This window comes from Seriola aureovittata, chromosome 4, assembly GCF_021018895.1.
Source record: "Seriola aureovittata isolate HTS-2021-v1 ecotype China chromosome 4, ASM2101889v1, whole genome shotgun sequence".
Lineage (NCBI taxonomy): Eukaryota > Metazoa > Chordata > Actinopteri > Carangiformes > Carangidae > Seriola > Seriola aureovittata.
In genome coordinates, this window is record NC_079367.1 from 3,856,063 (window position 1) to 3,874,174 (window position 18,112).

At 40.8% G+C, this 18,112-nt stretch overlaps 32 non-coding genes across 32 annotated transcripts; 21 read left to right on the forward strand and 11 right to left on the reverse strand.

Moving 5' to 3' along the window:
• The first annotated feature begins 983 nt into the window (after positions 1-983).
• On the forward strand, positions 984-1,057 carry trnat-agu (transfer RNA threonine (anticodon AGU)). Its single transcript has one exon. It is a non-coding gene; the product is annotated as a tRNA-Thr (tRNA).
• A 301-nt stretch (positions 1,058-1,358) lies between these two features.
• trnat-agu (transfer RNA threonine (anticodon AGU)) lies at positions 1,359-1,432 on the forward strand. Its single transcript has one exon. It is a non-coding gene; the product is annotated as a tRNA-Thr (tRNA).
• Positions 1,433-1,716: 284 nt separating this feature from the next.
• Positions 1,717-1,790, forward strand: trnat-ugu (transfer RNA threonine (anticodon UGU)). Its single transcript has one exon. It is a non-coding gene; the product is annotated as a tRNA-Thr (tRNA).
• Positions 1,791-2,217: 427 nt separating this feature from the next.
• On the forward strand, positions 2,218-2,291 carry trnat-agu (transfer RNA threonine (anticodon AGU)). Its single transcript has one exon. It is a non-coding gene; the product is annotated as a tRNA-Thr (tRNA).
• A 266-nt stretch (positions 2,292-2,557) lies between these two features.
• On the forward strand, positions 2,558-2,631 carry trnat-ugu (transfer RNA threonine (anticodon UGU)). The gene has a single exon. It is a non-coding gene; the product is annotated as a tRNA-Thr (tRNA).
• A 282-nt stretch (positions 2,632-2,913) lies between these two features.
• trnat-ugu (transfer RNA threonine (anticodon UGU)) lies at positions 2,914-2,987 on the reverse strand. The gene has a single exon. It is a non-coding gene; the product is annotated as a tRNA-Thr (tRNA).
• Positions 2,988-3,272: 285 nt separating this feature from the next.
• trnat-agu (transfer RNA threonine (anticodon AGU)) lies at positions 3,273-3,346 on the reverse strand. The gene has a single exon. It is a non-coding gene; the product is annotated as a tRNA-Thr (tRNA).
• A 285-nt stretch (positions 3,347-3,631) lies between these two features.
• trnat-ugu (transfer RNA threonine (anticodon UGU)) lies at positions 3,632-3,705 on the reverse strand. The gene has a single exon. It is a non-coding gene; the product is annotated as a tRNA-Thr (tRNA).
• A 191-nt stretch (positions 3,706-3,896) lies between these two features.
• Positions 3,897-3,970, forward strand: trnat-agu (transfer RNA threonine (anticodon AGU)). The gene has a single exon. It is a non-coding gene; the product is annotated as a tRNA-Thr (tRNA).
• Positions 3,971-4,262: 292 nt separating this feature from the next.
• trnat-ugu (transfer RNA threonine (anticodon UGU)) lies at positions 4,263-4,336 on the forward strand. Its single transcript has one exon. It is a non-coding gene; the product is annotated as a tRNA-Thr (tRNA).
• A 180-nt stretch (positions 4,337-4,516) lies between these two features.
• trnat-agu (transfer RNA threonine (anticodon AGU)) lies at positions 4,517-4,590 on the forward strand. The gene has a single exon. It is a non-coding gene; the product is annotated as a tRNA-Thr (tRNA).
• Positions 4,591-4,874: 284 nt separating this feature from the next.
• trnat-ugu (transfer RNA threonine (anticodon UGU)) lies at positions 4,875-4,948 on the forward strand. Its single transcript has one exon. It is a non-coding gene; the product is annotated as a tRNA-Thr (tRNA).
• A 282-nt stretch (positions 4,949-5,230) lies between these two features.
• trnat-ugu (transfer RNA threonine (anticodon UGU)) lies at positions 5,231-5,304 on the reverse strand. Its single transcript has one exon. It is a non-coding gene; the product is annotated as a tRNA-Thr (tRNA).
• A 266-nt stretch (positions 5,305-5,570) lies between these two features.
• On the reverse strand, positions 5,571-5,644 carry trnat-agu (transfer RNA threonine (anticodon AGU)). Its single transcript has one exon. It is a non-coding gene; the product is annotated as a tRNA-Thr (tRNA).
• Positions 5,645-6,071: 427 nt separating this feature from the next.
• trnat-agu (transfer RNA threonine (anticodon AGU)) lies at positions 6,072-6,145 on the reverse strand. Its single transcript has one exon. It is a non-coding gene; the product is annotated as a tRNA-Thr (tRNA).
• Positions 6,146-6,580: 435 nt separating this feature from the next.
• Positions 6,581-6,654, reverse strand: trnat-agu (transfer RNA threonine (anticodon AGU)). Its single transcript has one exon. It is a non-coding gene; the product is annotated as a tRNA-Thr (tRNA).
• Positions 6,655-6,895: 241 nt separating this feature from the next.
• Positions 6,896-6,969, forward strand: trnat-agu (transfer RNA threonine (anticodon AGU)). The gene has a single exon. It is a non-coding gene; the product is annotated as a tRNA-Thr (tRNA).
• A 171-nt stretch (positions 6,970-7,140) lies between these two features.
• On the forward strand, positions 7,141-7,214 carry trnat-agu (transfer RNA threonine (anticodon AGU)). Its single transcript has one exon. It is a non-coding gene; the product is annotated as a tRNA-Thr (tRNA).
• Positions 7,215-7,506: 292 nt separating this feature from the next.
• Positions 7,507-7,580, forward strand: trnat-ugu (transfer RNA threonine (anticodon UGU)). Its single transcript has one exon. It is a non-coding gene; the product is annotated as a tRNA-Thr (tRNA).
• A 180-nt stretch (positions 7,581-7,760) lies between these two features.
• On the forward strand, positions 7,761-7,834 carry trnat-agu (transfer RNA threonine (anticodon AGU)). Its single transcript has one exon. It is a non-coding gene; the product is annotated as a tRNA-Thr (tRNA).
• Positions 7,835-8,117: 283 nt separating this feature from the next.
• On the forward strand, positions 8,118-8,191 carry trnat-ugu (transfer RNA threonine (anticodon UGU)). The gene has a single exon. It is a non-coding gene; the product is annotated as a tRNA-Thr (tRNA).
• A 282-nt stretch (positions 8,192-8,473) lies between these two features.
• trnat-ugu (transfer RNA threonine (anticodon UGU)) lies at positions 8,474-8,547 on the reverse strand. The gene has a single exon. It is a non-coding gene; the product is annotated as a tRNA-Thr (tRNA).
• Positions 8,548-8,813: 266 nt separating this feature from the next.
• trnat-agu (transfer RNA threonine (anticodon AGU)) lies at positions 8,814-8,887 on the reverse strand. The gene has a single exon. It is a non-coding gene; the product is annotated as a tRNA-Thr (tRNA).
• Positions 8,888-9,314: 427 nt separating this feature from the next.
• On the reverse strand, positions 9,315-9,388 carry trnat-agu (transfer RNA threonine (anticodon AGU)). Its single transcript has one exon. It is a non-coding gene; the product is annotated as a tRNA-Thr (tRNA).
• A 435-nt stretch (positions 9,389-9,823) lies between these two features.
• trnat-agu (transfer RNA threonine (anticodon AGU)) lies at positions 9,824-9,897 on the reverse strand. Its single transcript has one exon. It is a non-coding gene; the product is annotated as a tRNA-Thr (tRNA).
• Positions 9,898-10,138: 241 nt separating this feature from the next.
• trnat-agu (transfer RNA threonine (anticodon AGU)) lies at positions 10,139-10,212 on the forward strand. Its single transcript has one exon. It is a non-coding gene; the product is annotated as a tRNA-Thr (tRNA).
• A 180-nt stretch (positions 10,213-10,392) lies between these two features.
• Positions 10,393-10,466, forward strand: trnat-agu (transfer RNA threonine (anticodon AGU)). The gene has a single exon. It is a non-coding gene; the product is annotated as a tRNA-Thr (tRNA).
• A 283-nt stretch (positions 10,467-10,749) lies between these two features.
• Positions 10,750-10,823, forward strand: trnat-ugu (transfer RNA threonine (anticodon UGU)). The gene has a single exon. It is a non-coding gene; the product is annotated as a tRNA-Thr (tRNA).
• Positions 10,824-11,086: 263 nt separating this feature from the next.
• trnat-ugu (transfer RNA threonine (anticodon UGU)) lies at positions 11,087-11,160 on the forward strand. The gene has a single exon. It is a non-coding gene; the product is annotated as a tRNA-Thr (tRNA).
• A 180-nt stretch (positions 11,161-11,340) lies between these two features.
• On the forward strand, positions 11,341-11,414 carry trnat-agu (transfer RNA threonine (anticodon AGU)). The gene has a single exon. It is a non-coding gene; the product is annotated as a tRNA-Thr (tRNA).
• Positions 11,415-11,830: 416 nt separating this feature from the next.
• On the forward strand, positions 11,831-11,904 carry trnat-agu (transfer RNA threonine (anticodon AGU)). The gene has a single exon. It is a non-coding gene; the product is annotated as a tRNA-Thr (tRNA).
• A 180-nt stretch (positions 11,905-12,084) lies between these two features.
• On the forward strand, positions 12,085-12,158 carry trnat-agu (transfer RNA threonine (anticodon AGU)). Its single transcript has one exon. It is a non-coding gene; the product is annotated as a tRNA-Thr (tRNA).
• The last annotated feature ends 5,954 nt before the right edge of the window (positions 12,159-18,112 follow it).

Here is an 18,112-nt window from a genome sequence, read left to right on the forward strand (position 1 = left end):
TCCAAACAGACAAAGAGCAGAAGCAGAGACACTAGGGAAACAGGAAAACAAACTGACAAAGGGGAGCACAGAGACTAAATAGACACAAGGGAGGCAAGGGTGATTGAACACAGGTGAAACACATTAGGGCGGGGCAGAAAATCAACAAGGAGGGAAACAGGACAAAGACAGGAAGGAAATAAACATGAGAAACAGAGGGTAAGTTGTTACAAAATAAAACAGGAAATAATCCTGAAGTCCAAACCAAGGTGTCCAAACATAAGGTCCAAAAAGTGTTCTAACATAAATTTTTTAGCAATTAGAGATGAAAAGAGCAACTGCAGTAGTAATAGAATCTGTCCTGCATTAGACTAAATCAGGCTGGAATAAACAATCTCTGAGCAGATACTATTTTTATTTTATGGCCAGATCAGAACCAGAGCACAAGAATAACTAGTTATGTACTGCTTGATTAAATGATTTTGAACAAAGTGGAACTGGCAGAAAAGCTTTCACTTCATCTCACAGTGTTGGAGAGGTGTCCTGTTAGTGGTGCACTTACAGTGCTTTGAGCCCACTGTTCTGACCATTAGTGTTATCAGGGAAGGCTGACATACTTTATGACATTTGAATGTTATATAATTACACTTTCAGTTCTTATTTTGGGTTTATGAGAGTCTATCATTGTATTGATCAGTTACCATCCGTGACATTAGGGAAATATGTTTATTCGCTTTCTTGTGTGCCCCCCCCAAATAACAACAGGCTGGTTAAAGCACCTGTCTTGTAAACATGAGATCCTAGGTTCAAATCCCAGCAGTACCTGATTATCAGTGAACTTCCTTGACTTATTGTTTGTAGTGTATGTAAAACACTGGAGGCCAGCAAAAAAAATATACAAGGGTGTTAAGTTGTTGTTTCAGGTAAATTTTAGAGGCATATGAAATCAGTGTAAAGACGTGACTGGACTGTGAAATCCTCACTGGTCTGTACTTCTATACACAGGTGCTGTGGCTTAGTTGGTTAAAGCGCCTGTCTAGTAAACAGGAGATCCTGGGTTCAAATCCCAGCAGTGCCTGATTATCAGTGAATTTCCTACACACATTGACTGTAAACAAAAGAGGAAAAACCAACATGAAGTCTCTCAGTGAGATGTTTTTCCACCACATGCTGCCAGAACATCATCTCAGCTCCTTGTCAGTGCTTCTCCAGGTCTCTGAACTCTACTGGAGTGATGAACACCATAGCACCTGATTCACATCATTTTCATAATCGTGAAAACATCAGTGACACCTCTTGCCCTGTGTATGGAAGCACTGTCACCCTGCTTCTCACTTAATTTTTGACTAATTTGTCACTGGTCTGTACTTCTACCCACAGGTGCTGTGGCTTAGTTGGTCAAAGCGCCTGTCTAGTAAACAGGAAATCCTGGGTTCAAATCCCAGCAGTGCCTGATTATCATGGAAATTTATTGACCCATGATTTGTCGTTTTTTCACGTCACCTTTTGGTATCTCCTCAACTCACTTGAACCTTGGTAGAGGTGATACCAAAGAAAGTACCTGGTACCATCAACTTTTGTCCAATGGAAAATCAAAAAAGTCGAGTTGAGTTGAGCTGGTACCATGCAGTGGAAAAGGGGTGATGGTGGTCCTGGTGGATGCCTTGACAAAAAAACCTTCCGATAGTGTCTGCAGCCTTTCGATAGAAAAGTAGAATAAAGGAAGAAACAATAAAAGGCGCTGTGGCTTAGCTGGTTAAAGCGCCTGTCTTGTAAACAGGAGATCCTGGGTTCAAATCCCAGCAGTGCCTGATTATCATTGAACTTCCTACACACATTGTCTCTAAACAAAAGAGGAAAAACTGACATAAAGACTTTCAGTGAGATGTTTTTCCACCACATGCTGCCAGAACATCATCTCAGCTCCTTGTCATTGCTTCTCCAGGTCTCTGAACTCTACTGGAGTGATGAACACCATTTGTCCTAAAGATATTCCATCATTTGGTGTTTTGATGACGGTGGTGGAGAGCGCTGTCTAACACTTTGCTCCAAAATCTCCCATATGTGTTCAACTGGGTTGAGATGTGGTGACTGTGAAGCCCATAGCACCGGATTCACATCATTTTCATAATCATGAAACTATCAGTGACACCTCATGCCCTGTGGATGGAGGCACTGTCACCCTGCTTCTCACTCAGTTTTTGACTAATTTGTCACTGGTCTGTACTTCTACCCACAGGTGCTGTGGCTTAGTTGGTCAAAGCGCCTGTCTAGTAAACAGGAGATCCTGGGTTCAAATCCCAGCAGTGCCTGATTATCATTTAATTTTATTGACCCATTATTTGTCGTGTTTTCACGTCACCTTTTGGTATCTCATCAGCTCACTTGGAACCTTGGTATAGGTGATATCAGAGAAAGTACCAGGTACCATCAACTATTGTCCAGTGGAAAATCAAAAAAGTCAAGTTGAGTTGAGATGGTACCATGCAGTGGAAAAGGGGTAATGGTGGTCCTGGTGGATGCCTTGACAAAAAAACCTTTCCGAAAGAAAAATAGAATAAAAGACGACAAGATAACAGGCGCTGTGGCTTAGCTGGTTAAAGCACCTGTCTTGTAAACAGGAGATCCTGGGTTCAAATCCCAGCAGTGCCTGATTAGCACAGAATTTCCTTGACCTGTTATTTGTGTTGTATATAAACCCCTGGAGGTCAGCAAAACAACATCCACAAGGGTGTTAAGTTGTTCTTTAAGTAACACCAATACCCCTTTTATAATGCATGGTAGAAGCTCAACTCTACTCAATGCTACTCAACTTTTTTGATTATCCATTGGCCAAAAGTTGTTGATAATACCTGGTACTTTCTTTGGTATCAAGGTGACGTGAAAACATAACAAATAACAGGTCAAAGAATCCCCTTTATTTCTGTGCTAATTAGGCACTGCTGGGATTTGAACCCAGGATCTCCTGTTTACAAGACAGGTGCTTTAACCAGCTAAGCCACAGCACCTGTTTTTTGTTCTTTTTTTTTTTGCCGCACACACCATTTAAAGGTAATTTTGTCAAGGCGTCCACCAGGACCACCATTACCATTTTTATAGTGCATGGTAGCAGCACAACTCGACTAAATGCTACTCAACTTTTTTAATTTTCCATTGGGCAAAGGTTGTTGATTGTACCTGGTATTTTCTTGGGTATCACCTCCACCGAGGTTCCAAGTGAGATGAGGCGATACCAAAAGGTGACTTGAAAACACACACAACAAATAACGGGCCAAGAAAACTCTGTTATAATCAGGCACTGCTGGGATTTGAACCCAGGATCTCCTGTTTACTAGACAGGCACTTTAACCAGCTAAGCCACAGCACCTGTCTTTTGTACTTTTTCTTTTTGCCGGACACACCATTGAAAGGTCATTTTGTCAAGGCGTCCACCACGACCGCCATTACCATTTTTATAGTGCATGGTAGCAGCACAACTCGACGATATGCTACTCAACTTTTTGGATTTTCCATTGGCCAAAGGTTGTTGATTGTACCTGGTATTTTCTTGGGTATCACCTCCACCAAGGTTCCAAGTGAGTTGAGGCGATACCAAAAGGTGACGTGAAAACACACACAACAAATAACGGGCCAAGAAAACTCTGTTATAATCAGGCACTGCTGGGATTTGAACCCAGGATTTCCTGTTTACAAGACAGGCGCTTTAACCAGCTAAGCCACAGCGCCTGTTATCTTGTCTTCTTTTATTCTATTTTTCTTTCGGAAAGGTTTTTTTGTCAAGGCATCCACCAGGACCACCATTACCCCTTTTCATTTCATTTTCATTGTTGCTTAAGATACATTTTCAAGGCATATAATGTCAGTGCAAAGACGTGACTGGACTGTGAATTTGTCACTAATCTGTACTTGTACACACAGGTGCTGTGGCTTAGTTGGTCAAAGCGCCTGTCTAGTAAACAGGAGATCCTGGGTACAAATCCCAGCAGTGCCTGATTATAATGGAGATTCCTTGGCCCGTTATTTGTTGTGGATATTTTCACATCACATTTTGGTATCGCCTCAACTCACTTGAACCTTGGTGGAGGTGATATCCAAGAAAGTGCCAGATACCATGAACTTTTGTCCAATGGAACATCAAAAAAGTCGAGTCAAGTTTAGTTGAGATGGTACCATGCAGTGGAAAAAGGGTAATGGTGGTCCTGGTGGATGCCTTGAAAAAAAAAATGTCGATAGTGTCTGCAGCATTTTGATAGAAAAATAGAATAAAGGAAGCAAACGTAACAGGCGCTGTGGCTTAGCTGGTTAAAGTGCCTGTCTTGTAAACAGGAGATCCTGGGTTCAAATCCCAGCAGTGCCTGAGTCTCAGTGAACTTCCTTGAGCTAGTTTTTGTAACATATGTAAACAACTGGAGGTCAGCAAAACAAGATCTACAAGGGTCTTAAGTTGTTGCTTAAGGTACATTTTCAAGGCATATAATGCCAGTGCAAAGACGTGACTGGACTGTGAATTTGTCACTAATCTGTACTTGTACACACAGGTGCTGTGGCTTAGTTGGTCAAAGCGCCTGTCTAGTAAACAGGAGATCCTGGGTTCAAATCCCAGCAGTGCCTGATTATCGCAGAGTTTTCTTGGCCCGTTATTTGTTGTGTGTGTTTTCAAGTCACCTTTTGGTATCGCCTCAACTCACTTGAACCTTGGTGGAGGTGATACCCAAGAAAATACCAGGTACAATCAACAACCTTTGCCCAATGGAAAATCCAAAAAGTTGAGTAGCATATAGTCAAGTTGTGCTGCTACCATGCACTATAAAAATGGTAATGGTGGTCCTGGTGGACGCCTTGACAAAATTACCTTTAAATGGTGTCTTCGGCAAAAAAAAAAAGAACAAAAAACAGGCGCTGTGGCTTAGCTGGTTAAAGCGCCTGTCTTGTAAACAGGAGATCCTGGGTTCAAATCCCAGCAGTGCCTAATTAGCACAGAAATAAAGGGGATTCTTTGACCTGTTATTTGTTATGTTTTCACGTCACCTTGATACCAAAGAAAGTACCAGGTATTATCAACAACTTTTGGCCAATGGATAATCAAAAAAGTTGAGTAGCATTGAGTAGACTTGAGCTTCTACCATGCATTATAAAAGGGGTATTGGTGTTACTTAAAGAACAACTTAACACCCTTGTGGATGTTGTTTTGCTGACCTCCAGGGGTTTATATACAACACAAATAACAGGTCAAGGAAATTCTGTGCTACTCAGGCACTGCTGGGATTTGAACCCAGGATTTCCTGTTTACAAGACAGGTGCTTTAACCAGCTAAGCCACAGCGCCTGTTATCTTGTCTTCTTTTATTCTATTTTTCTTTCGGAAAGGTTTTTTTGTCAAGGCATCCACCAGGACCACCATTATCCCTTTTCCACTGCATGGTACCAGCTCAACTCAACTTGACTTTTTTGATTTTCCACTGGACAAAAGTTGATGGTACCTGGTACTTTCTCTGATATCACCTATACCAAGGTTCCAAGTGAGCTGATGAGATACCAAAAGGTGACGTGAAAACACGACAAATAATGGGTCAATAAAATTAAATGATAATCAGGCACTGCTGGGATTTGAACCCAGGATCTCCTGTTTACTAGACAGGCGCTTTGACCAACTAAGCCACAGCACCTGTGGGTAGAAGTAAAGACCAGTGACAAATTAGTCAAAAACTGAGTGAGAAGCAGGGTGACAGTGCCTCCATCCACAGGGCATGAAGTGTCACTGATGGTTTCATGATTATGAAAATGATGTGAATCAGGTGCTATGGGCTTCACAGTCACCACATCTCAACCCAGTTGAACACATATGGGAGATTTTGGAGCAAAGTGTTAGACAGGGCTCTCCACCACTGTCATCAAAACAACAAATGATGGAATATCTTTAGGACGAATGGTGTTCATCACTCCATTAGAGTTCAGAGACCTGGAGAAGCACTGACAAGGAGCTGAGATGATGTTCTGGCAGCACGTGGTGGAGAAACATCTCACTAAGAGACTCTATGTTGGTTTTTCCTCTTTTGTTTAGAGACAATGTGTGTAGGAAGTTCACTGATAATCAGGCACTGCTGGGATTTGAACCCAGGATCTCCTGTTTACTAGACAGGCGCTTTAACCAGCTAAGCCACAGCACCTATTATGCTCTTTTCCTCTATTCTATTTTTCTATCAAAACGCTGCAGACACTATCGAAAGGTTTCTTTTTCAAGGCATCCACCAGGACCACCATCACCCCTTTTCCACTGCATGGTACCATCTCAACTCAACTTGAATTGACTTTTTTTATTTTCCATTGGACAAAAGTTCATGGTACCTAGTACTTTCTTTGGTATCACCTCTACCAAAGTTCCAAGTGAGTTGAGGAGAACCCAGGATCTCCTGTGTACTAGACAGGCGCTTTGACCAACTAAGCCACAGCACCTGTGTGTACAAGTACAGATTAGTGACAAATTCACAGTCCAGTCACGTCTTTAGTATCACCTCTACCAAGGTTCCAAGTGAGTTGAGGAGATACAAAAAGGTGATGTGAAAACACAACAAATAATGGGTCAATAAAATTAAATGATAATAAGGCACTGCTGGGATTTGAACCCAGGATCTCCTGTTTACTAGACAGGCGCTTTGACCAACTAAGCCACAGCACCTGTGGGTAGAAGTACAGACCAGTGACAAATTAGTCAAAAACTGAGTGCGAAGCAGGGTGACAGTGCCATCCACAGGGCACGAGCTGTCACTGATGGTTTCATGATTATGAAAATTATGTGAATCAGGTGTCAATACAAGGGTCTTAAGTTGTTCTTAAAGGTAAATTTTAGAGACATATGAAATCAGTGTAAAGACGTGACTGGACTGTCCAATCATTGCTGGTCTGTACTTTTATTCACAGGTGCTGTAGCTTAGTTGGTCAAAGTGCCTGTCTAGTAAACAGGAGATCCTGGATTCAAATCCCAGCAGTGCCTGATTCTCAGTGAACTTCCTTGAGCTAATGTACATAAACAACTGGAGGTCAGCAAAACAAGATCTACAAGGGTCTCACATTGTTGCTTAAGATACATTTTCAAGGCATATAATGTCAGTGCAAAGACGTGACTGGACTGTGAATTTGTCACTAATCTGTACTTGTACACACAGGTGCTGTGGCTTAGTTGGTCAAAGCGCCTGTCTAGTAAACAGGAGATCCTGGGTTCAAATCCCAGCAGTGCCTGATTATAATGGAGATTCCTTGGCCCGTTATTTGTTGTGGATATTTTCACATCACATTTTGGTATCGCCTCAACTCACTTGAACCTTGGTGGAGGTGATATCCAAGAAAGTGCCAGATACCATGAACTTTTGTCCAATGGAACATCAAAAAAGTCGAGTCAAGTTTAGTTGAGATGGTACCATGCAGTGGAAAAAGGGTAATGGTGGTCCTGGTGGATGCCTTGAAAAAAAAAATTTCGATAGTGTGTGCAGCATTTTGATAGAAAAATAGAATAAAGGAAGCAACCGTAACAGGCGCTGTGGCTTAGCTGGTTAAAGTGCCTGTCTTGTAAACAGGAGATCCTGGGTTCAAATCCCAGCAGTGCCTGAGTCTCAGTGAACTTCCTTGAGCTAGTTTTTGTAACATATGTAAACAACTGGAGGTCAGCAAAACAAGATCTACAAGGGTCTTAAGTTGTTGCTTAAGGTACATTTTCAAGGCATATAATGCCAGTGCAAAGACGTGACTGGACTGTGAATTTGTCACTAATCTGTACTTGTACACACAGGTGCTGTGGCTTAGTTGGTCAAAGCGCCTGTCTAGTAAACAGGAGATCCTGGGTTCAAATCCCAGCAGTGCCTGATTATTGCAGAGTTTTCTTGGCCCGTTATTTGTTGTGTGTGTTTTCAAGTCACCTTTTGGTATCGCCTCAACTCACTTGAACCTTGGTGGAGGTGATACCCAAGAAAATACCAGGTACAATCAACAACCTTTGCCCAATGGAAAATCCAAAAAGTTGAGTAGCATATAGTCAAGTTGTGCTGCTACCATGCACTATAAAAATGGTAATGGTGGTCCTGGTGGACGCCTTGACAAAATTACCTTTAAATGGTGTCTTCGGCAAAAAAAACAGATCAAAAAACAGGTGCTGTGGCTTAGCTGGTTAAAGCACCTGTCTTGTAAACAGGAAATCCTGTGTTCAAATCCCAGCAGTACCTAATTAGCACAGAAATAAAGGGGATTCTTTGACCTGTTATTTGTTATGTTTTCACATCACCTTGATACCAAAGAAAGTACCAGGTATTATCAACAACTTTTGGCCAATGGATAATCAAAAAAGTTGAGTAGCATTGAGTAGAGTTGAGCTTCTACCATGCATTATAAAAGGGGTATTGGTGTTACTTAAAGAACAACTTAACACCCTTGTGGATGTTGTTTTGCTGACCTCCAGGGGTTTATATACAACACAAATAACAGGTCAAGGAAATTCTGTGCTACTCAGGCACTGCTGGGATTTGAACCCAGGATTTCCTGTTTACAAGACAGGTGCTTTAACCAGCTAAGCCACAGCGCCTGTTATCTTGTCTTCTTTTATTCTATTTTTCTTTCGGAAAGGTATTTTTGTCAAGGCATCCACCAGGACCACCATTATCCCTTTTCCACTGCATGGTACCAGCTCAACTCAACTTGACTTTTTTGATTTTCCACTGGACAAAAGTTGATGGTACCTGGTACTTTCTCTGATATCACCTATACCAAGGTTCCAAGTGAGCTGATGAGATACCAAAAGGTGACGTGAAAACACGACAAATAATGGGTCCATAAAATTAAATGATAATCAGGCACTGCTGGGATTTGAACCCAGGATCTCCTGCTTACTATACAGGCGCTTTGACCAACTAAGCCACAGCACCTGTAGGTAGAAGTACAGACCAGTGACAAATTAGTCAAAAACTGAGTGAGAAGCAGGGTGACAGTGCCTCCATCCACAGGGCATGAGGTGTCACTGATGGTTTCATGATTATGAAAATGATGTGAATCCGGTGCTATGGGCTTCACAGTCACCACATCTCAACCCAGTTGAACACATATGGGAGATTTTGGAGCAAAGTGTTAGACAGGGCTCTCCACCACTGTCATCAAAACACCAAATGATGGAATATCTTTAGGACGAATGGTGTTCATCACTCCATTAGAGTTCAGAGACATAGAGAAGCACTGACAAGGAGCTGAGATGATGTTCTGGCAGCACGTGGTGGAGAAACATCTCACTAAGAGACTCTATGTTGGTTTTTCCTCTTTTGTTTAGAGACAATGTGTGTAGGAAGTTCACTGATAATCAGGCACTGCTGGGATTTGAACCCAGGATCTCCTGTTTACTAGACAGGTGCTTTAACCAGCTAAGCCACAGCACCTATTATGCTCTTTTCCTCTATTCTATTTTTCTATCAAAACGCTGCAGAAAATATCGAAAGGTTTCTTTTTCAAGGCATCCACCAGGACCACCATTACCCCTTTTCCACTGCATGGTACCATCTCAACTCAACTTGAATTGACTTTTTTTATTTTCCATTGGACAAAAGTTCATGGTACCTAGTACTTTCTTTGGTATCACCTCTACCAAAGTTCCAAGTGAGTTGAGGAGAACCCAGGATCTCCTGTGTACTAGACAGGCGCTTTGACCAACTAAGCCACAGCACCTGTTAGTACAAGTACAGATTAGTGACAAATTCACAGTCCAGTCACGTCTTTAGTATCACCTCTACCAAGGTTCCAAGTGAGTTGAGGAGATACAAAAAGGTGATGTGAAAACACAACAAATAATGGGTCAATAAAATTAAATGATAATAAGGCACTGCTGGGATTTGAACCCAGGATCTCCTGTTTACTAGACAGGCGCTTTGACCAACTAAGCCACAGCACCTGTGGGTAGAAGTACAGACCAGTGACAAATTAGTCAAAAACTGAGTGCGAAGCAGGGTGACAGTGCCATCCACAGGGCACGAGCTGTCACTGATGGTTTCATGATTATGAAAATTATGTGAATCAGGTGTCAATACAAGGGTCTTAAGTTGTTCTTAAAGGTAAATTTTAGAGGCATATGAAATCAGTGTAAAGACGTGACTGGACTGTCCAATCATTGCTGGTCTGTACTTTCATTCACAGGTGCTGTAGCTTAGTTGGTCAAAGTGCCTGTCTAGTAAACAGGAGATCCTGGGTTCAAATCCCAGCAGTGCCTGATTCTCAGTGAACTTCCTTGAGCTAGTTTTTGTAACATATGTAAACAACTGGAGGTCAGCAAAACAAGATCTACAAGGGTCTTAAGTTGTTGCTTAAGGTACATTTTCAAGGCATATAATGCCAGTGCAAAGACGTGACTGGACTGTGAATTTGTCACTAATCTGTACTTGTACACACAGGTGCTGTGGCTTAGTTGGTCAAAGCGCCTGTCTAGTAAACAGGAGATCCTGGGTTCAAATCCCAGCAGTGCCTGATTATCGCAGAGTTTTCTTGGCCCGTTATTTGTTGTGTGTGTTTTCAAGTCACCTTTTGGTATCGCCTCAACTCACTTGAACCTTGGTGGAGGTGATACCCAAGAAAATACCAGGTACAATCAACAACCTTTGCCCAATGGAAAATCCAAAAAGTTGAGTAGCATATAGTCAAGTTGTGCTGCTACCATGCACTATAAAAATGGTAATGGTGGTCCTGGTGGACGCCTTGACAAAATTACCTTTAAATGGTGTCTTCGGCAAAAACAACAGATCAAAAAACAGGTGCTGTGGCTTAGCTGGTTAAAGCACCTGTCTTGTAAACAGGAAATCCTGTGTTCAAATCCCAGCAGTACCTAATTAGCACAGAAATAAAGGGGATTCTTTGAACTGTTATTTGTTATGTTTTCACATCACCTTGATACCAAAGAAAGTACCAGGTACTATCAACAACTTTTGGCCAATGGAAAATCAAAGAAGTTGAGTAGTGTTGAGTAGAGTTGAGCTGCTACCATGCATTATAAAAGGGGTAATGGCGGTCCTGGTGGATCCCTTGATGAACCTTTCAATAGTGTCTGCTGCAAAAAAAAACAAAGAAAAAAAACAAAAACAAAAAAAACAGGCACTGTGGCTTAGTTGGTTAAAGCACCTGTCTTGTAAACAGGAGAGCCTGGGTTCAAATCCCAGCAGTGCCTGATTATCACAGAATTTCCTTGACCTGTTATTTGTCCTGCATATAAACAACTGGAAGTCAGCAAAATAAGATCTACAAGGGTATTAAGTTGTTCTTAAAGGTAAATTTTAGAGGCATATGAAATCAGTGTGAAGACGTGACTGGACAGTGAAATCGTCACTGGTCTGTGCTTCTATAAACAGGTGCTGTGGCTTAGTTGGTTAAAGCACCTGTCTAGTAAACAGGAGATCCTGGGTTCAAATCCCAGCAGTACCTGATTATCAGTGAACTTCCTACACACATTATCTCTAAACAAAAGAGGAAAAACCAACATAGAGTCTCTTAGTGAGATGTTTTTCCACCACATGCTGCCAGAACATCATCTCAGCTCCTCGTCAGTGCTTCTCTGAACTCTAATGGAGTGATGAACACCATTCATAAAGATATTCCATCATTTGTTGTTTTGATGACGGTGGTGGAGAGCCCTGTCTAACACTTTGCTCCAAAATCTCTCATAGGTGTCCAACTGGGTTGAGATGTGGTGACTGTGAAGCCCATAGCACCTGATTCACATCATTTTCATAATCATGAAACCATCAGCGACACCTCGTGCCCTGTGGGTGGAGGCACTGTCACCCTGCTTCTCACTCAGTTTTTGACTAATTTGTCAATGGTCTGTACTTCTATCCACAGGTGCTGTGGCTTAGTTGGTCAAAGCGCCTGTCTAGTAAACAGGAGATCCTGGGTTCAAATCCCAGCAGTGCCTGATTATCACAGAGATTCCTTGACCTATTATTTATAGTGTATGTAAGCCACTGGAGGTCAGCAAAACAAGATCTACAAGGGTCTTAAGTTGTTCTTAAAGGTAAATTTTAGAGGCATATGAAATCAGTGTAAAGACGTGACTGGACTGTCCAATCATCGTTGGTCTGTACTTCTATACACAGGTGCTGTGGCTTAGTTGGTCAAAGCGCCTGTCTAGTAAACAGGAGATCCTGGGTTCAAATCCCAGCAGTGCCTGATTATAACAGAGATTCTTGACCTGTTATTTGCAGTGTATGTAAACCACTGTTCAATGACATAGTGGTAATAATTTAATTTTTTCATCATTGCTGGGCTTATTTTTTTAAATAATGATTTTGAGGGGATCCTGTGGCTCAACTGGTAGAGTGCGTACCACTTAGGCTGAGTCCTTACCGCAGTGGCCATGTGTTTGAGTCCGACCCATGGCCCTCTGCTGCATGTCATCCCCCCTCTCTCTCCAACTTTTCTGTCCCTATCTGAATAAAGGCAAAAATTGCCCAAAAAATTAAAATAATGATTTTGATCTTTAAAGGACTGTATAAAAATTTTAGCCTTAAATTAAAAAGGTCTTTTCCCAATATTTAAAATGGTGAACCATTAATTTACCTCAAATAATTCTGATCCAGACTTCATTTATAGTCAAAGTTGTACTACTGGAATGCCAAACGAAGACAAACAAATTTGCAGAAATAATGTGATGAATTTTTTATATTTACTGCATCAATAAAATCCACATAACTTTGTTTTTGGATTTTGGGTTTTGGGCTATGGTCCTACACCAACCATAACGGCAATAAAACACATGCTTATCATTTACAGAGAAGTGCCCTGACACACTTTGTACAGTAGTGTAGTAATACAATGAGCTTCAGATTTCCTCTGGTTATAATGAAATATACTGGAGGTCTGCAGAGCCCCCTGCTGGTAAAACACTGCACTACAAAGACAGGAGAAGCCAATCATTGGCATAATGTATATTCTGGGAAATGTTCAGTAATAAGACATTTCTGGACAGAGATCCACAAAACAATGGAGGGAATATTCAATGCAAATACACCTTTCCACTTTAAAACCTTTATTTTAGGGAAAAGTTGATTTCCAGTTAGTATAGCTTCAACAAAAAAACACATTCCCAGTCACTGTCTTACTTATTGGATTGTCTGCCAACAAGTTAATGTACGCCTGGGTTAATATACATCCTTTTTTCGGACTGTAAAATAGTTATGGGAAATTCTATTTTATAGATATTGTTTTTTTAAAAAAAAAAGGATGTTGAGATGGGAAGGGTTCTTGGCCATGCTCTTTTAATACTATTTCTCTGTAATTGGTGAAATGTTCTCAATTATTCTCTAAATAAAGAGAAAAAATCCGGGGGAATCTTTGATAAACTTCTCTCAAGTCTGAAAATATTTACTTGTGGATAAAAGAAATCTGCTGGTTTCAATAATACATGGATCTAATTCCCAAAAAATAAATGTACTGTGATCTATGGAGCGCCAAAGAGTTCAATATTAAATAAATAATCGCATTAATTAATTATGTAACTAGTAATTATGCAATCACCCTAGGTAGGCGATGAAGAGTAAGGTGATCTTAACATGTGCTGTTGACAAAATGTACCCGTGCAAATATTATTTCATATCATAACCTCAAGGTGACATTTGAGCTGGAAAACACTACCAGCCTTTTCAAAGTAAGATCAACAGAATTCAGCCTCCTCACCTGTGTAAACACTGACGACTGGAATAAAACAGCAGCTGTGACGTTAGTCAGCTCAGTCTACCGTCCAGCAGCCGTGACGACGACGACGATGATGCCTGCTCCCCACTCTGCAGCCCTGCTGCTGCTGCTGCTGCTTCCTGGGACTCTGACTGGAAGTAAGCATCACAATAATTCATAAAATGTTATTTTCAAATTATTTTTACTAAGAACAAAACTTCTTCAACAAAGTTATCCTGCTGTTTTACTCATCCATCTTTCAGATACTGATTCAGTTCCAATTCAAGTGGAGGTGCAGAACCCTATCGACAAAATCCCTCCAGTGACCTACAGCACTCATGTGGTTTACAGAGGGATCCTGCTGGGTGCAATGAAAACACTCATGGCTTCCAACTCAGACTTTAAGTAAGATCATAACTTCAATGTCACCTGAGAGCGAGTCTACAACCTGAAACTAGTTTTATTTATTGAAGTAAACGTTGTCATCAACAACACTGGATTTAAATACTTACTTACTAAAAAATCTGTTTTGTAAATGGTTTATGGATACGCCAACGCACCTGACATGTTTGTTGGGACGTCAAGGACGCACACTTTGACAGAGTGACTTTGACACAGTGGAAACTCTGAATCAGTTAAGTCAACAGTTTTTAATACTGAGCATACTTTTAAAATATGGGTAAATATCTCTGTGTATGTCGTCTGTCCAGGACCACAGCGCATTATTGTGTGGGTGGAGCACATCAACTGAAGTGCCTCCACTAAAGTTTTAATTTTGTGTTAAATAATTAGAAAAAGATGACGTGAGAAACACCTAAAACAATAATAACAAACTCCTGCTGTCAAACTCCTCGCATTCATCAGTGAAGCTCAAATATCTGAGAGGTAACAATAAAAAAAACTTATTTATTATTATTTTTTTATTCCCAAAAAATATGAACTTGCCTCTCAGGGCTTGTTTTCAAAGATGGAAAAAAACAAAAGCTTAGAAAAATGATCCAGGATTTGTGTGTGTGTGTGTAATGTGAGCACCGTTATTCAGAATAACTTCCAGGATTAACAAATCAATCTTCTGTCTGTGTTGCACTTAGCTGGATGAGACTTAACAAGATCATTTAAACCTGATAAAAGCATGTTTGCTGATTAGTTATACCTTGTTTGAAGAAATGGTGAAAATCCCAATTCATGTAAACTACAGTGGGTGTAAATCGTTCTTTGCAGGTTCACCTTCACAGAGAATCCGAACTACGGCCCGTACCTGCACAGTGTGAACGGTGTGGCTGGAAACAAAGAAAAACACACATACTGGGAGCTCCTGGTCCAGAGTCCAAACGGCAAAATCACAAGACCTAATGTTGGTGAGTCCACCATTAACCTCCTAAGACCCGAACTCTATTCTTTGCTATATAGGCTGATTGGGACCTGAGCAAAATGATGTCCACATATTAGGACATTAGTTTTAAATTTCGATTACTGAGTGGCAGTATAATATCCTCATATGTGGTCACCAGGCCCTTGTTGAGAAAAAGTTAGTATTGTGGTCTAGAGAACCCAAAATGTGAGGTCCACATATGTGGACGCCAGGTCCTAGGAGGTTAAAACATCTGTCAGTCGTTCTTGTAATTCTATGGTGAATCAGATTTTAACACACTACGTGCATCTTGTTTGTAGGTATCGGATGTTACATCCCCAACGCAAATGAGACAATCATTCTGAGATTTGGAGAGTGGTGAAGATTCAGCAGCTAGGATCAGAGTCAGCGCTGGAACCGGCTGCACGACGATGTATTTCATTAAAGGACAATTAATGTTGATGAATGTTAAAGGGAAAATCTCACAGGAAAATAAACTGTTATATTCGTCACTAACAAGCAGACAGCTGACATTATCACTCTTTTAATGTGTGTACTCATTGTGTTTCAGAGGTCTTGGTCGTCTGAGCACCTTTTTAAATGTCTCTTTTACTGCTGTGGATGGAGGTGAGAGACATCTCATCTGTGGCGCACAGAGGAAATGTCACCCACCTCCATTATACTGGGGGCGGACGTAGAAATGGCACATAACTCAAAACCTACACAATCAAAATCAAATCTATCAGTTTGTTTAAACAGTAAGAGACCAAATGTGCTTTTGTAATCTTGGTGAACTGACTGAAAGTATGTGCGCTGACTTCTTAGGGTCAATGAGTGGCTGCTACGACGGAGTATTAGGGCCTATTAGAGGAAAAAAAAAAAAAAGGAATCTGAAATTTTAAGAAAAAAGTTGTAATATTATAAGAATTAAAAATGTAAAATTTGTAGAGAGAAAAACATAATTTTTAGGAATATTACAAGCAAACCAATCAAACAGGTGAAACAGGTTCGTCTGTCTAACAAGGGAATAGACTTCTTCACAATCTTTTCAATGCTTTTAATGATGATGATGATGATGATGAGCCAAAAGATGAAGGATCTGTTTATTTGTGAAACCTCAGCTAAAGTAGAACTTCACAGGAAGCTCCACATTTTAAAGCTCTTCTGATATTTCCCTTCTAAAACAACACGTAACCTAAAATTTATTCTCACATTATGACTTTTTTCTTGAAACATTATTCTCAAAATTATGACTTTAATTTCATAATATTATCTCTTTATTCTTGAGATTTTTCTTCCATCAATGTGGCCCTAATACTCCGTCGTAGGCTGCAGATGTTTGGTAGCTTGTTAATAGTGGAAACATGATCATCACTGTCAAAACTACTCAGGCTCCTGGAGAGAGAGACGAACAGAATCGAAAGGATCCGTTTGCAGCAGAGACTGTAAATAAAGATGGACGTCGCCTCTGTGACGTGACCCACAGGTTTCTGAAGCTGTGGGTGGATGTCAACAAGTATTAGTAAAAATTAACAATGAAACACATAAATAGAAAAAAAGCTTTACATGTCACCAACATCACAGGTAAATGATGTGGTGCATTCATGACCTGCAGGAGTCACAGTTACAACAAAGTGACTCATTTATTATCTCCTGTGTCTGATCCATTACAAACCAATAAAAACTTCATTTAAGGAGAACAGAGGAGCTGATTCTGGAAACTGAGGAACCGTCTCTACAGAGATCCCAAGATGTTCATCACCTAGTGGAAGTTGAGGTGATCAGTGTTTTTAGATGAGAAATGTGTTTTATTATATATATAAACTACAATCACCTCCTCATGGTTTTCTGCCTCCTCCACTCAGAATAGTTTCAGGTCACATCCCTGTTTGTCCAGAGTATATGAATATGAACCACTTGTGTGAAATTTTTCATCATAATTGCTGAGTGAAGACTCCAGTAACGGCTAAAAGGTGTTTTGTGATGTCACCACGACCTTGACCTTTGACCTTTGCACACCAAAATCTAATCAGTTCATCCTTGAGTCCAAGTGAATGTTTGTGCCAAATTTGAAGAAGTTCAGAAAAGGCGTAACTGAGGTATCACGTCCATGAGAATGGGACAGACAACCCAAAAACAATATGGCACTGTGCTGGTGACGGCCAGAGCCCGAGGTTTAACCACACGGTATCAAATCGCTCCTCTTCCTGGAATGAGTCAAAGCCTGATAGCCCTCCTTCTTCTACCTGCTCTCAAACACAGTCAGCTCCACTCTGTCCAAGTATTTGTTCCCTCCCCTTCAGATCTACAGCTTGAGGATGGGTGTAAAAGCTGATAGACCCAATTAACTGCAGAAACACATGTTGTAAAGATAAGAGCTCAAACTGGTTTTACTTTTAAGGGAGTGAATCTCTGACAGTCATTGTTGACAGAGAGGTGAAATGGCGCAAAAAGGAGTTCAGCTGGATGGGAAAAAAATTTGTGGCTCGGATCAGGTGGCTATTCCCAGTGGACACAGCTGCACAGCCCTGCTGCTGCTGCTGCTGCTGCTGCTGCTGCTGCTGATGATGATGATGATGATGCTGCTGCCTCATGGGACTCTGGCTGGATGTAAGCTTCACAATAATTCATAAAATGTTTTCTCAAATCATTTATACTATTACTGAATCTCAAAAACAAAAATCTGCTGTTTTAGTCAAATATCTTTCAGATACTGATCCAGTTCCATTTCAAGTGGAGGTGAAGAACTCTCTGGATCCAATCCCTCCAGTGACCTACAGCACTTACGTGCTTTACAGAGGGATCCTGCTGGGTGGACTGAGGAGACTCATGAACTCCACCTCACACTTTAAGTAAGATCATAACTTCCATTGTAACCTGAGAGTGAATCTACAACCTGAAACTAGTTTTATTAATTTACTTAATTAATGAAATGTTAGAGACCTGAGCTGAGCCGAATCAGCTGGTGACTGATCGATCACATCGGCTGTGCTGTAACTAAGAGCAACACGTTACTGTAGTTTTCACATGTTAACAAGAAAAAAAATGATGGCAAAACAACTGAATCCGTCACAGTCGGGTTCAGGATAACTTCATCCAG